The sequence below is a fragment of the Galleria mellonella genome, unplaced genomic scaffold (assembly GCF_026898425.1).
Source record: "Galleria mellonella isolate WM207_F2 unplaced genomic scaffold, CSIRO_AGI_GalMel_v1 utg33, whole genome shotgun sequence".
NCBI classification, from domain to species: domain Eukaryota; kingdom Metazoa; phylum Arthropoda; class Insecta; order Lepidoptera; family Pyralidae; genus Galleria; species Galleria mellonella.
The window spans coordinates 7,356,623-7,369,751 of record NW_026442079.1 but is presented as its reverse complement, the minus strand read 5'-3'; the positions used below and the strand labels follow the sequence as shown (position 1 = coordinate 7,369,751).

Sequence of the window (13,129 nt, the reverse complement as noted above, 5' to 3'; positions counted from 1 at the left end):
TGTGGAGAATGAAATGTTATATTGAAATTACTTGGTACAGATACCCAGATTTGGGATGGTAACGCCTTCCTTCAATTGCAGTTTATATAAAACAGTAAAAAAAAAATGTTACCAAATACTATTTGTAAGGTTATAAGAAAAGTTTTGCATGAAAACTGTTTCGATTCAATTACTTTAAGAATTAACTCACTGTAGATCAACAACACAAACCAGAACACCCATTCTTGAAGCAATTAAGAAAAGATCGTTTCCTAAATTATCTCAACTCAACAGGCGACCCTGTATTGAATGTTAACCTCGATCAATATGTACCTAACATGCATTGAAAATTTGTAACACTACTGAAATTTTCTAAGTTTCTTCTTGCGGTTTTTAGAGGGTTCCTTTGCAGCACCCATAGATTGGGCGTCTAAGGTTTTTTGAATATCAATTTATACATTTATTAGCTTAATGCTGAAAGTAGAAATTATTAGTGTTGTGACTTTTTATATTCTATTTTTAAAATGAATGTACCTATTAGTGCAGACAGAATACATACACAAGTACACTATGTATTGAAACCACGGACACAATATAAATACTCCTGGTTTTTTCATAAAACTGTAACTGATGAGTTTAATTTTTCAGATGCAAGTATTTTAATTATGTTTCACTGCCTTCACTCCGGCGGCATTCATTTGAAATATTATATAAATGGTCACTAAGTGATCAAGTTGTACTTACTGGCTTGTATCAACGAGTCCGTTATTTTGCGAGCCTTTCGAAAGCCATGACAAAGTACCTATACAGACAATTTTTTTCCAGCAACTTGTTGGCCGAATGGCCTCAGGCTCAAATGCAGTCATACTTCGTGCGTTGAAGAGTGTTCCCACGGTCGATTTATCTGTCTCTCTCTCGCGGACGGGCATATCTCTTGTCGACATTAACACTCATTGCACCTATGTGCAGAGTGGATGGCGTACGAGACTTGGTTTCACAATGATACTATTAATATCTGTCAACAGAAGTGCAATTTAGTCTATTTGCACTTGGCTTAAATGAAACTGATCATTTTACAAATTGGAATGATCAATATTTTCACTCTAAGACAATAGGTAATTATTAAATCAAACATACAGTACAATTTAAAGCATTTATATTCTGTAGCTGTCGTTGTCTTCTGTATACACAATGTTTTAAACTGCAAGAGATCGTAGAGTGATGGGTATATTTTTCTACCAATAACTCGAAAATAACATCACACAATTCTGATTAGAATGTGAAAGCATATAGACGGCCATTTTTAAAAACATACGTACAATATTATTTATTATTGTAGTATCTACTTATGTTTAGTACTTCAATTATCCCGGTCCAGAGAATATTTATTTGGACTTGGTGCGAATGTTACATGCTTCTTTTATGTTGAAATATGAAAAATATCGATATTAGTATAGTTGTATTATGGTGTTTTCTATTTAAAATTATACTGTTTTGACGTGGTATTTGCGGTTTATTTTATAAATAAGCTTGCCTGTTTACCTACCGCATTCCAAATCTACATATAAACTATGAATAATATCAAACCTAAAATTCAGGAGTTACCATTATCGTATAAGGGTTTAGTTAAATTGTTTGAAAACTGTGTTGACTGAAAATAATAAAAATATTATACTGTTTGTGTAAATAAATAATTTTATATTTTTATGAAAATAAAATGCACAAATAGTATGTAATTATTACAGAAAAATTATGTTATCAACTACTACAGTTTTTGAGAAATTATAAAAAAAAAACCTGCACAAACGCGGTTCGATTTTTAACTACAGTTGTGACATAAAATAACAAATTTCTATTTGCAGTAACAATAATTATTAGATGTCTATTTCATATAAAAATACAATTAAACTTATATTTGACCGTTTTTATTTTTTAATATTAAAATCTCATTTAATATTCGTAAATTATAAGAGTACAAACTCAAACTGTTAAAACTTCTACAACTTAAATAATGTTACTGTATAATAATTAAAAAGGTGAGAAAATTATTGTGTATAATTTTTTTATGCTAGCTGTTTTTTAACATTTTATATCCTATTTATTACTAAAATAAAAAGTCACACCGGGCTTGTTTACATCTATTTAATGCTAAATATAAGTTTAATAAATAAAAGTACCAATACATGTAATTGAAATTATTTTACATACGGATTGTCACCTAGCTAATTTTTCTATTAACACCTCTCTCATTTCTGTTGACTCCAACCTCGGTGTGTCTAAAAAAGAACACATTTTGGAAAATTGAAGAAAAACCAGGCGATTTAGAATAATATATAGCTAAATTTAAAAGATCATGATTCCGAATTGTATATATTGAATCATCAAATTTTAATATATAGATAATTTGAATCGAAGTTTTAAATTGTTTCTATTCACCTCGTTCGACGATATATATAATACGCCAACAGTAAAGTAATTCTTATGATTTAAGATCCATAGCCTAAGGTAACTTTCTACAACGATACAGTAGCGACTCAGAGAAGTTAAATAAGTTTTAACTGCTAGATGATATCTTGATAATCTCGTTTAAATTGTAGATAAGTTATTCTATAATTAAATGGTACAGTTTTGGTTAAAGTTGTAAATTAATATACATATATTTGTTTAAATTTAATAAAGTAAGGTATTTAATCAAAAAATACCCACTATAATCTGTTTTTGTATTTGGCATTATAAGGTGACGTTCAAAAGGTACACGAGGCCCATTTTTTTCATGAGATTTGGTGAAAAGTCGTGGTGAGTCCATCACATTTCATAAAATCTCATTGATAAATATGTATATGAAATATATCAATGAGATTAACATATTTGTATTATATATCATCTTTCCTTAAATGCCACTTTAGGACTATAGTGATAGTTTAAGACGATGAATACAAATGTAACCGGTCCTATTACGGAAATTTATCTATATGCAGTAATATATTAAAATATTTTCGTCAAATTTTTCATAACTCATTGAAATCACCAAGCTCGTGCGCTTCCGCTCGCGGTACAATATCGCGCCGCAGATTTACTATACTGTTGCTTCTGTGTTTATCTATTGTTTTAATTAATATAGATGCATGCAATTTGTTTGAACGGAACATATAGATTCTTTGCTATTTTAATTATAAAGATCTAAAATATTTTTTATTTTACAAAAAACAGTATACGAGGTCTGTCCGGAAAGTTCGTATAAAAGTGTTCTGGAATGCGAGAAAGAGGAGTGGGGAGGCCAGGTAAGCGCAGGACCCCTTCCTTATGTCCCTAACAATGCTTCAGTTCTGGTCTGACCGCCGTGCGGTGCGAACTGGCTTGTCACGCCATCTGTGAAGTTACCTCTTAACGAAACCCCGTCGGCATGGAGCCCGCTTCCGTTGAAGAGCAGCGCGTCGTAATCAAGTTTCTCTCGAAACTCGGCAAGAATGGCCGTGAAATTTTTGCCGATCTCAGAACAGTTTATGGGGATGATGCTGTGAAGGAACCAACCGTCCACAAGTGGCTAAAAAGATTCAGAGAGGGCCGAGAAAGCGTTCAAGATGACCCACGTTCAGGACGTCCTTCCACTTCACATTCCGACGAAAACGTGGAAAGAATTCGAACTTGTGTTAATGGGGACCGTCGTTTAACGGTCAGACAGGTGGCTGAAGAGCTTAATTTGGGCAAAACCGTGGTCCACGAAATTCTAAGAAACGAACTTCAAATGAAAAAAATTTGCGCCAAGATCGTTCCCAAGCTTTTGTCCCCGGATCAAAAATCACGAAGAGTTGCTTGCTGTGAGGACTGTTGTTGGCCCCGTGTGACTTCTTCTTGTTCCCAAAAACCAAATTGGTACTTCGGGGGCGGCATTTGGGGGACATAAATGAGATAAAAAAAGCTACGACGGGGCAGCTGAGAAACCTACAACCAGAGGACTTTCAAGGAGCCTTCTCACAGTGGAAACGGCGTTGGCACAAGTGCATTATGTCACAGGGGGAGTACTTTGAAGGGGATAAAATTGATTTACCTGAATAATTGTAAAATAAAATTTTTAAAAAACTTTTATACGTACTTTCCGGACAAACCTCGTATACGTATTTTCAGAAACGTCGTTACGGCCACGACCGTTATTTTTCTATTGTAAATAATAATTTACTCTTTGCTAAGAGGTAAGTATAATAATAATTTAGTTCATTATGGCTGTGTTAGCTTGTTGTGCTGTGGTAGCGGCAGAGAATGCCGTTGGACCAGTCCGCTGCGATGCTCGGTGCAAAAATATTCACAGGCCCGTTCCCGTAACTTCTTGGCCGCATTTATACTGTAGCGTTATTAACTTGTTGATTCCATTTACTTATTTATAAGTACTTATAAATTTTAACATATATAGATAATTTTTGCTTCTATATCTCATTACATGTTTTTTTTTTTCAATTTTTTATATGCCTTTAGATAATGGATGCTTCAACGTTGTTTTAGTTTGCACATCACAATGCCGAGGGGCATGCAAACCCGCTACGTTGGCTTCCTTTCCATGAAAATCTAGACCGTTACTGATTGGAGGCCTGTGTCGTGCGGTTACTTTGCAAAAGTGCCGTACTTAAATTAATATGTGTCCGGCGTAATGATTAGCATTGCATTAGTATGTGCCACCGGTCATGTTTGCCAAGCACTTCATTCGAAAAATATTTGAGTAACCGAACTTCGTGAACTGAAATAGCGTCTGACTACGCCATGTTAAAATTGATTGCAGATATGAGTCGACTTTCAGGATTTATGACCACGGTACAGGTATACAAACGTCATCATTACAATACCGTTCGAAACGTGATTGGCCTCACAGAATCCTGATCGAATTTTTCTTAACTTTTTTTTAACAGAGTTTGTTGAACTCTTTTTAACGATATACCAGTTTATTTTGAAACGATATTACCTCGGCTTCTTTTTGGAGAATCGGCTTTATGAAGTGGACGTTCGAGCTAGTTTAGATTATCTTATGGAAGTGACAAACTTTCGGGAATCTTAAGTTAGATTGTCTTAATATTACCATATAAATGTGTAGTATGTGCAGAGTGAGACCGGTCTTTGTTTATCCAATGTCCATGCCATAGCGCCTTTTTATAGACTCAAAAATTATTGCTCTGTTAGGTGCTGGTTTTAAAATATATTATTAAATAATAATAATTAAAACAAAAGCGAGAGGTCAATCTATGATTACAACTCGGCTTGGACAGCGTCTGAAAAACCATGCCACATCTTCTTATCTAAGATGCTTCATAGTTTGAAGACGAAGGTCTTTAACCAGTATGTGTTGCTAGTGATGATCTATGGAACCGAAACATGGCCCTACACGGTTGTTCATATGGAAAAGCCTCAAGTTAATCAGCGAGCTATGGAGAGGGTTGTGCTCGGAGTTTCCTTGCATGACAGAATCCGAAATAAGAATATCCGCAAAAGAACCAAAGTGACTGACATAGCCCGAATGATAAGAAAGTAGAAGTGGCAATGGTCACATTGTTCAAAGAACTGACAACCAATGAGGAAGAAAAGTTCTTGATTGGCGACCTCGTACGGGCAAATACAGGACCATCTCCTACTAGATGGTGTGACGACTTGAAATGCATTGCAGAGTGTCATTAGTTGCAGGTGGTTCAGGATAATAGTCCTGAATAGAAAATACCCTATGGCAGTCATAGACTGTCCTATATGGAGCCCTATATTCGATAGTGGACAGATAAGGGCTGATATGATGAAGATAAATTAAAACAAATTTATATTATCTAAACTGTTATAATATTAAATAATTAGTTATTACTTTTTTAGTTAATGGAGGAGGCCTTTGTTCGGCAGTGAACAGATAACGGCTGATATGATGATGATGATGAATTACAACATTGATGTTTTAATTATCTAAACTGTTATAATACTAAATAATTTGTTATTACCGTTGTGTAATGATAGGCAATATGCATTTTAAGTAAGTAAAGAAATGAAATTCTGTTCAATAAAACTTATAAGTTTTAATTAGTTGATTATTAAATCAAGAATAAAAGTTTTTTGTTTTGGTAATTAACTGGATTTCAATACTTTTTATTTTTTTTTAAATTACATAATTCAAAGATAGTGATTTTCTGTGTACAGCGATAATACATTATTTTAGAATAGTTGTTATAGACTCAATAGTGATAAAAATATTTGTAGTTGGCACTAATGCGGGCTAAGTTTAACGGCCAGTTCTGATCTCTCATTCGACACTCATGACCTCAGTCAGGTAAGCATCTACTTTATCATGCTATATAGATATGCGATAGTAGAATGAAGTAATATTTCGCGTCTTTGAAACTTGCTAAATACTTGCAGTGACGTGTGGGTATTGGCGAAAGCTGTCACAGGCGGGGACGCCAGGCCCATTGTCTGCGCTGAGTCACGGGCGGTGCGCGCGAGTCTATTTCTGTGGACCTAGCGTGGGCGATGTATTCTGTCTTTATGTCTCGCTTTTCAGACTACGGAGAGACATTAAGGAATGTTAATATTATAGAAAATTTAATAAATTTAATAATTTTTTAAGGGTACTCCGACAGTGATAATCTTTATTCGTGACTAGAATTTTACAAATTTTGAATAATTTTTGAACTGTCAATATACTTACGCGAATCATGTTTGTATCAAATGTGTGTTTAACGTAGAAAGGCGCAGAATAATAATAATAGAATAGTTTGCAGTTACATTAGTATATGGCAGCTTGTATGCCATTTAGGATTACACTGCAGGATGTAAAATAACATGTGTACTTAAACGACATCGAAATCATGCTCATAACAATCAGGTATTCGCATACCACTTGCAATTGTTGATCGGTTTATATTACAAAAATTACAATTCAGGTGTAGAATTGATTGCAACTTTACATGATTTGAGGTTTGAAGATTCTTCAGCGCAAAAATCACTTAATTTTGAAAGTCAGATAATAATTATTTGTTTACGAGTGACGACATCTTAATTTAGTCTATTAAAAATGTAAAATTAATATTTATAAGTTTTTTTTTTATAAAATTTAATTAGTCTGTGGTGTATAGTAACCATACATAATTTATTTAGCTATACGTTATTTTTTTATCAGGTATATCTAATAAGTTGCGTAAATCTAAAAAAAACTTTGTAAAGTTTCTTTGTAATGTAGCGTGAAAGGTTTATTGTTCAAATTGTCTTAGGCTTTGTAGAGTTTCAATCTATAGATAAAGCTACTAACATTATAAAACGTGAAACTTTTATAATGACAATTATTATTTATAGATTATTTTACTTATTATGTTATAGTAGAATTTATTCTAGTTTAATATTCTGAAAAGAATTATTGTCTCGAAGTAGATGTTTTAGATACCCTGTAATTCTAATTATAACAATTTAATTTAATATACTTTTCTTGTATATTAGTCATTTGACAGTTGGAGTATATAAAAATGATTTGTATAGAGAGGGAATGAATACTGAAATGACTACAAACAGAGAATGGTAGATAAAACTGTATTACCTACACCGGCTCTAAATAATTTGGAATAAGGACAGAAAGATGATGGTGTAATGGATAATATCAAATGACAACACACCATCATCTGATAGTGTTGTCATTTAATAGTTACTAGTTTACTTAACTAACTCGCTTAACTTTGTAACATTCTTTGTTGAGACAATCAAATAATAAATAGTTTGGACACTAATTTGTCTAATTAAAACCTGAAAACAGCCACAATACTTTCTTTGCTTCCATTGGCAAATAGACAATAGCATTGCATCATCATGATCGACGCCCTCGTTATTGGCGTTCCGGCAAAATGAAAATAAAAAAGGTAGGTAGTCACCTGTGCACTTTTGATTTCGTACGGATCCTAGTGCACCGGCAATCTGCTCCAAATGACTACCCGTTAGAGAGGCCACAATCGTGCGTTTCATTTCTTATTCGGGGCCGTACTTACTCAAGCGTCAGTGAGTGAAAAAAAAAACTAGTTCATTGAATGCCGTTGAAAAACTCCACAGTGCTTAATCTAGGAAACATTGTGTTTGTGGATAAGGCATCATTTTTTATAATTCACTGTGAATTTAGATTTTTGTATAACATTATATAGAGTTAAATGACCTGCACCTATTTATCTATTAATGTGATTACTCTACTAACCTGTTCTATAAACACTGTCTTATTAAACACATTTAATGTTACTACAGATTTTTATGTTTTATTAGTTTCTTTCAAACAGTTTTTTGACGTTCCTTTATTACTTCTGGAAAAGTGTTATTGTCGAAATACTTTAATAACAATCATTCATATGAAATATCCGGTCATGTTGATTCCTCATCTATCAATTACGTGGGAGAGTAGGCAGAGTAGATGTGGAGAAGCACGATTCGTACGTACGCGTGGTTGTTGACACGTCGGTCCGTTACGTATCGCCATTCGCTACCACGGTCGTAGCGAACCAGAGGCACTCGGTCGACTCAGCGTTTTTTTGATAGTTTGTGAATCATGACGCGCTATCGATTGTGATGGAAGCAAGGCGCGTCAACGCGGTCATGCAATTTAGTTCTCCCGTAATTGGAACTATACGATAAAAATAACATTTATTTTGACATATTTTTTTTAACCTAGTCTATAATAATGTTCTCCATTCATTAAAATAATAAATTATTCATTTTTGGAATGCATTAAAGTGGTAGATCGCTGGCCGGTGCATGGACAAATGAGCAAATATTGTAGAATTGAGTGAAAAGGGATTGTTAGTAATGGGATCTACGGCTCTATCGCTACCCTGTCAGATCGAACTCGATCCCTCTTGTTAAATTTGTCATGATGTTCTTACTGACCTACTATCATGCTCATATGTCATCCCTTCCTGGTGTCAGCGTCCTTTCCTGCATATACCGATAGCGCAATTACCTGTTAGTAGGGTTATCATTTCATTATCATCCCATAAAAAATACCTACTGCACATTTTTGCACTAGTAGGTCTAACAACTACTTATAAATGAATGTTCATTAAGTTCAACGAGCATCATAGCTGTCATTCTAGGTGAACGTTTTAAGTAGTTTATTGTCCAGATACAATTTTTTTTTAATAAGGACTCTTCCTTGTGATCAAAGTTGCTACAGTAGCTAATATTTTTAATTTCATGTTATTCGACTTCCAGAATTGTCTGATTGGTCACCTGTCATCGAGAAAACAGTAATATATCATTTTTGTGTTTGTGGGCATGGATGATGAGTGCGGGCGGCAGTGTCCCGATGGGCGCGGGCGGGAACGCGTCGTGTTGCGGTACAGTGAAAGTGGCATGGTAGCAGCACCGTGCCGCGGTGAGGGCGAGCGCGGTCGATGAGCCCAATGCAGAGGGCAGCACGGAGCTGTCGGGTAGGTGGGGCGAGCTCCCCGCAACCGTTTCATCTCCCCGTCTGCTTGCGCACTTTGTAGAGCCGCGCCGCGCGCTCACTAATGCGTCATACTGCCATCGAAATTGACGCGCGTGCCGTTCCTCCGCTTCGACACTTCGCGCGCGCCATGTGAACTTCAGTGTTGACTTACATACAGACTAAGACGTGTTGGCTTAATCGATACGCATCTCTGCGATTTAGTTTGAACAATTGTAACCATGGACAGTGACTTTGGTGCCTGTAGCAGTTCCCGTGACTCTACAATGGTGCACGAGGTTGGCGCACGTGCTCACATTTCAATTTCGAAAATGAGTAAGTTTTGAGTTAGTTTATTTTAAAGTGTGACTCGATTACTGACGTCGGTTGGTCCATTAGAAGGTATGGTGCGCGTTATTTTCGCAGCGCACGGTGGACCGCGGCGCCGGCCGCCCGGAATGCGGCCTCCGCCCCGCCGCGCATTGCCGGCGCCGAGCGCGCCGCGCGTAGCGTAATAAATAAAGGCGGGGCGCGGCTGCGTGCGCGCGCACCCTCCCGCGCCTTCCTCGCCCTCAGGTCATTGACTCGCAGCCCACCGCCGCCGCCGACGCTGCCGAAGACAACAATTCTCAGAAGCGGTATCGCGCTCTTGGCCCTAGAGCGGCTCTTAGGGCCTTGGCAACTCCAATGTCAATGCCGGTGGTTAGGTGAAGCGACGACGGAAATGCTCATCGTACAGCATACGTGTAGCGTCCCATAACGGAGACATTGCTTAGTTACTTGTCGTGGTATCGCGGCTATTGACCCCGGTTTCTACACCTGGCCTCCTGAATACTACCCTTCATCAATAAAATTACTATAGGAGGCAGGAACAGTGAAGACACAATCTTTTATTTTCGCGAGACCGGTTTTATAAATAGCCGACTCAACGTTTTATTTCCCGTCGGCAGAGCGATGCCGTTTGCTTATACGCCTTACGATAGCGGCATTTTTAGATTATTTCTTATCCAGTTTAGTGGATGCATTTTTATTTTCTTCTCCGTAGATATATATTGTACTTGGTTTAATAACTTATTTTTTATTTTATTATACGAATGTAATTGTGCTAGGTTTACTCTCAAATCAATTTGGTATTGTTAAAGAAGTTGCGGACTTTATGAGTGACTATATTTATTGAATTGGATTTTTGTGGATATATGAGAAATGTTGTGATTCTTGTATAGGTCCTTCGAAATGCGACAATAGTAGGTGCTGATGAGCAATTCATATACTAAATGTTTTACAAGATGGCCCGGCAAACGCCGTTATATTATCAGCATTGCCCGTTTCGTGGAACGCTAAAAATAAAGCGTGAACTTCCCGGTTGAATGGCGTCGTCGGCGCGGTAGAGCGCGGGGACCGGGGAGTGGCAGGCAGCCATTGCCCTCACCCGGTTTGTTTACAACACAGACTTGGTGAACAGACCAGTCTTACACCCTGTTCATCTTTCATTAGGGTGCACAATCGTTCCCCATATGGTGAACGTGCGACCCCTGCGCTCGCGCCATCTGCGCGCGCACGATTAAAATAAACTGCCACCGACAGATAGCTAGCACAAAAACGAGCTTCGGGTCGGTCGCCAGGTGCAGTGCGACCATCGACAGCGGCGAAGGTGCGCCTAGTCTTAGGTCAGTTACTGCCACGAGATGGCGTAGGGCGAAGACCTCGCAACTGCGTGCCAATGACCAGCTCGCCTCTGCGGGCCTCTCGTTTTAAATCCACGTGTTCATGTGGTTCATACATAGATCTATGACCATTATAACGTTATTTTGGCTTTCCATAAAAATAATATTAATTATAAGAAATAAACCAAAATTATCAATGTAATTCCAATTAAACCCTAGCCTAAGCACGAATTAGGTCTAAAGCTATAGCTACATTTAAAAGAATCTTCAACAATCTGTTAATTTGATCAAAACATTATTTTGAGTACAATGTGTAGTTTTCATGTGTGGCTTGTAGTATATTTGTATTTGTCATGGTAAAAAATATTTACACATGCCATCTGTCGACTTTGTATGAATAACAATTATGCTATTATAACGTAAAATTTTCCAAGTATCTAATATTAATTGTTATATTCGGTACTGATGCACTTTTTGCATTAACACTAGTAAACATCGTAAGCGTAACCGTAACACCTTACTAGTGAACATGACTGAAAATATCGATCGTATAATTCAATAAGTTTCCATAAAGTTCTATTATATAAGTTATAATATATACTTGATATTTAAAATGAGGTATTTCATATTAAAGTTATCTAAGGAAACCGTAATATTAATATCTATTACATTTCTTATTTTATTACATATAATGTGACAATATATTGAAGAATCAGATATTAGCAGATAGTTTATGATGTGATTTAAAGAGAATATCACAATGTATAAAAGGTCTTTGAATAGGGCGAATTACAATAGACAGGTAATAACTTCGTTCAAACACGTACTCATAGTAACAAAATTTATATGTCATTTACTAAAGTATTAAAAGCATAAAAATATTTCTTGTTATTGTGATAGTACTCACATAATTATCTTGTGTTCTCATATAGCTTCACTAAGTAAGTAGTGTGCGAAAGGATTGCGCACGCATCTTCTGGTCCCTGATACGACATCGATATTTTCAACCGGGTTAGTAACCTAGATGCATAAAGAATTTAATCTATGTTATTATAATACCAATTAGTTAAATTATTATCTGTACAAGGGTAGCGGGTATATTTTTGACAATTTATTTTCTGGATATAAAATGGGCATAATCATATATAAATATTATAAATCTGTTGCGGGCCTGATTAGTTGTGCGAGTGGAAGCCGCGTGCGAAGTGGACTGCAACGGAACCACTGCCGTAGCACGGATGGCACACGCAATCCTTGGTATGCGAAGAAAGTTCATCTCTCTTGCATCTGTTGTATGAGACATATATGTACATAAATCTAATAAGTATTATCTCAATAAGCTTATGCAGTTGGTCATTAGGATCTTGTTAGTATAAGTTTTATTAAATAGAACTTAATGAAAATAAAAATAAACGAACAATTAATTAGACCATAAGACAGTTTGCGCTGATGTCCAATATTCGTACAAATAAAAGATTGATTAATTGATCGAATGTTTCGATTTATTATTAATTTCATTTACAGAGTGTTTCTGTGAAAGTTTTATTTCTGTTGAATGTTCTGTTGAAACAGACCATAATGATATCTGGTGACTCTACTTACTCAGTAACATTGCCAGCAATATATCCCATTGTATTTCTCTGACAAAAGGTTCCCTGATAATCATCGTGGTTATTTCCTAGTGATTTCGTTACAATACGTTAACCGATCTGATTTTATCATTCCTTCAGTTATATTTACTACTTGCTGTGACCCAAAAAGTGTAAAAATATTCCATGGTAATATGGTAAATCTAGGACATGGCATATTTGAGAACCAAATGTCATTCAAATCTATTCAGATATTCAAGCGTGATCGACTTACAAGTGTCTAAATACCTTTACAAACTCAAATTTATAATAGTAGGAATATAATATCAGGTTATATTTATTTATAGTATTATTAGTTTATTTATATTGACATACAGGTTTTATATTTTCCCTCATCATTATTTCGATAATATTATGAAATAGCTAAAAAATGTATTAAATTCCTAAAAAAATTGATTCTACAATGAGAACTATACAGGCAATGC

The 13,129-nt window shown here is 35.8% G+C and overlaps 1 long non-coding RNA gene across 1 annotated transcript in view; it reads left to right on the top strand.

The window, feature by feature from the left end:
* The first annotated feature begins 9,264 nt into the window (after positions 1-9,264).
* Positions 9,265-13,129, top strand: part of LOC128201071 (uncharacterized) — a 53,944-nt gene continuing 50,079 nt past the window's right edge. The window contains exon 1 of the long non-coding RNA XR_008253056.1: positions 9,265-9,727. This is a non-coding gene — a long non-coding RNA (uncharacterized LOC128201071). The remainder of the gene's footprint in view (positions 9,728-13,129) is intronic.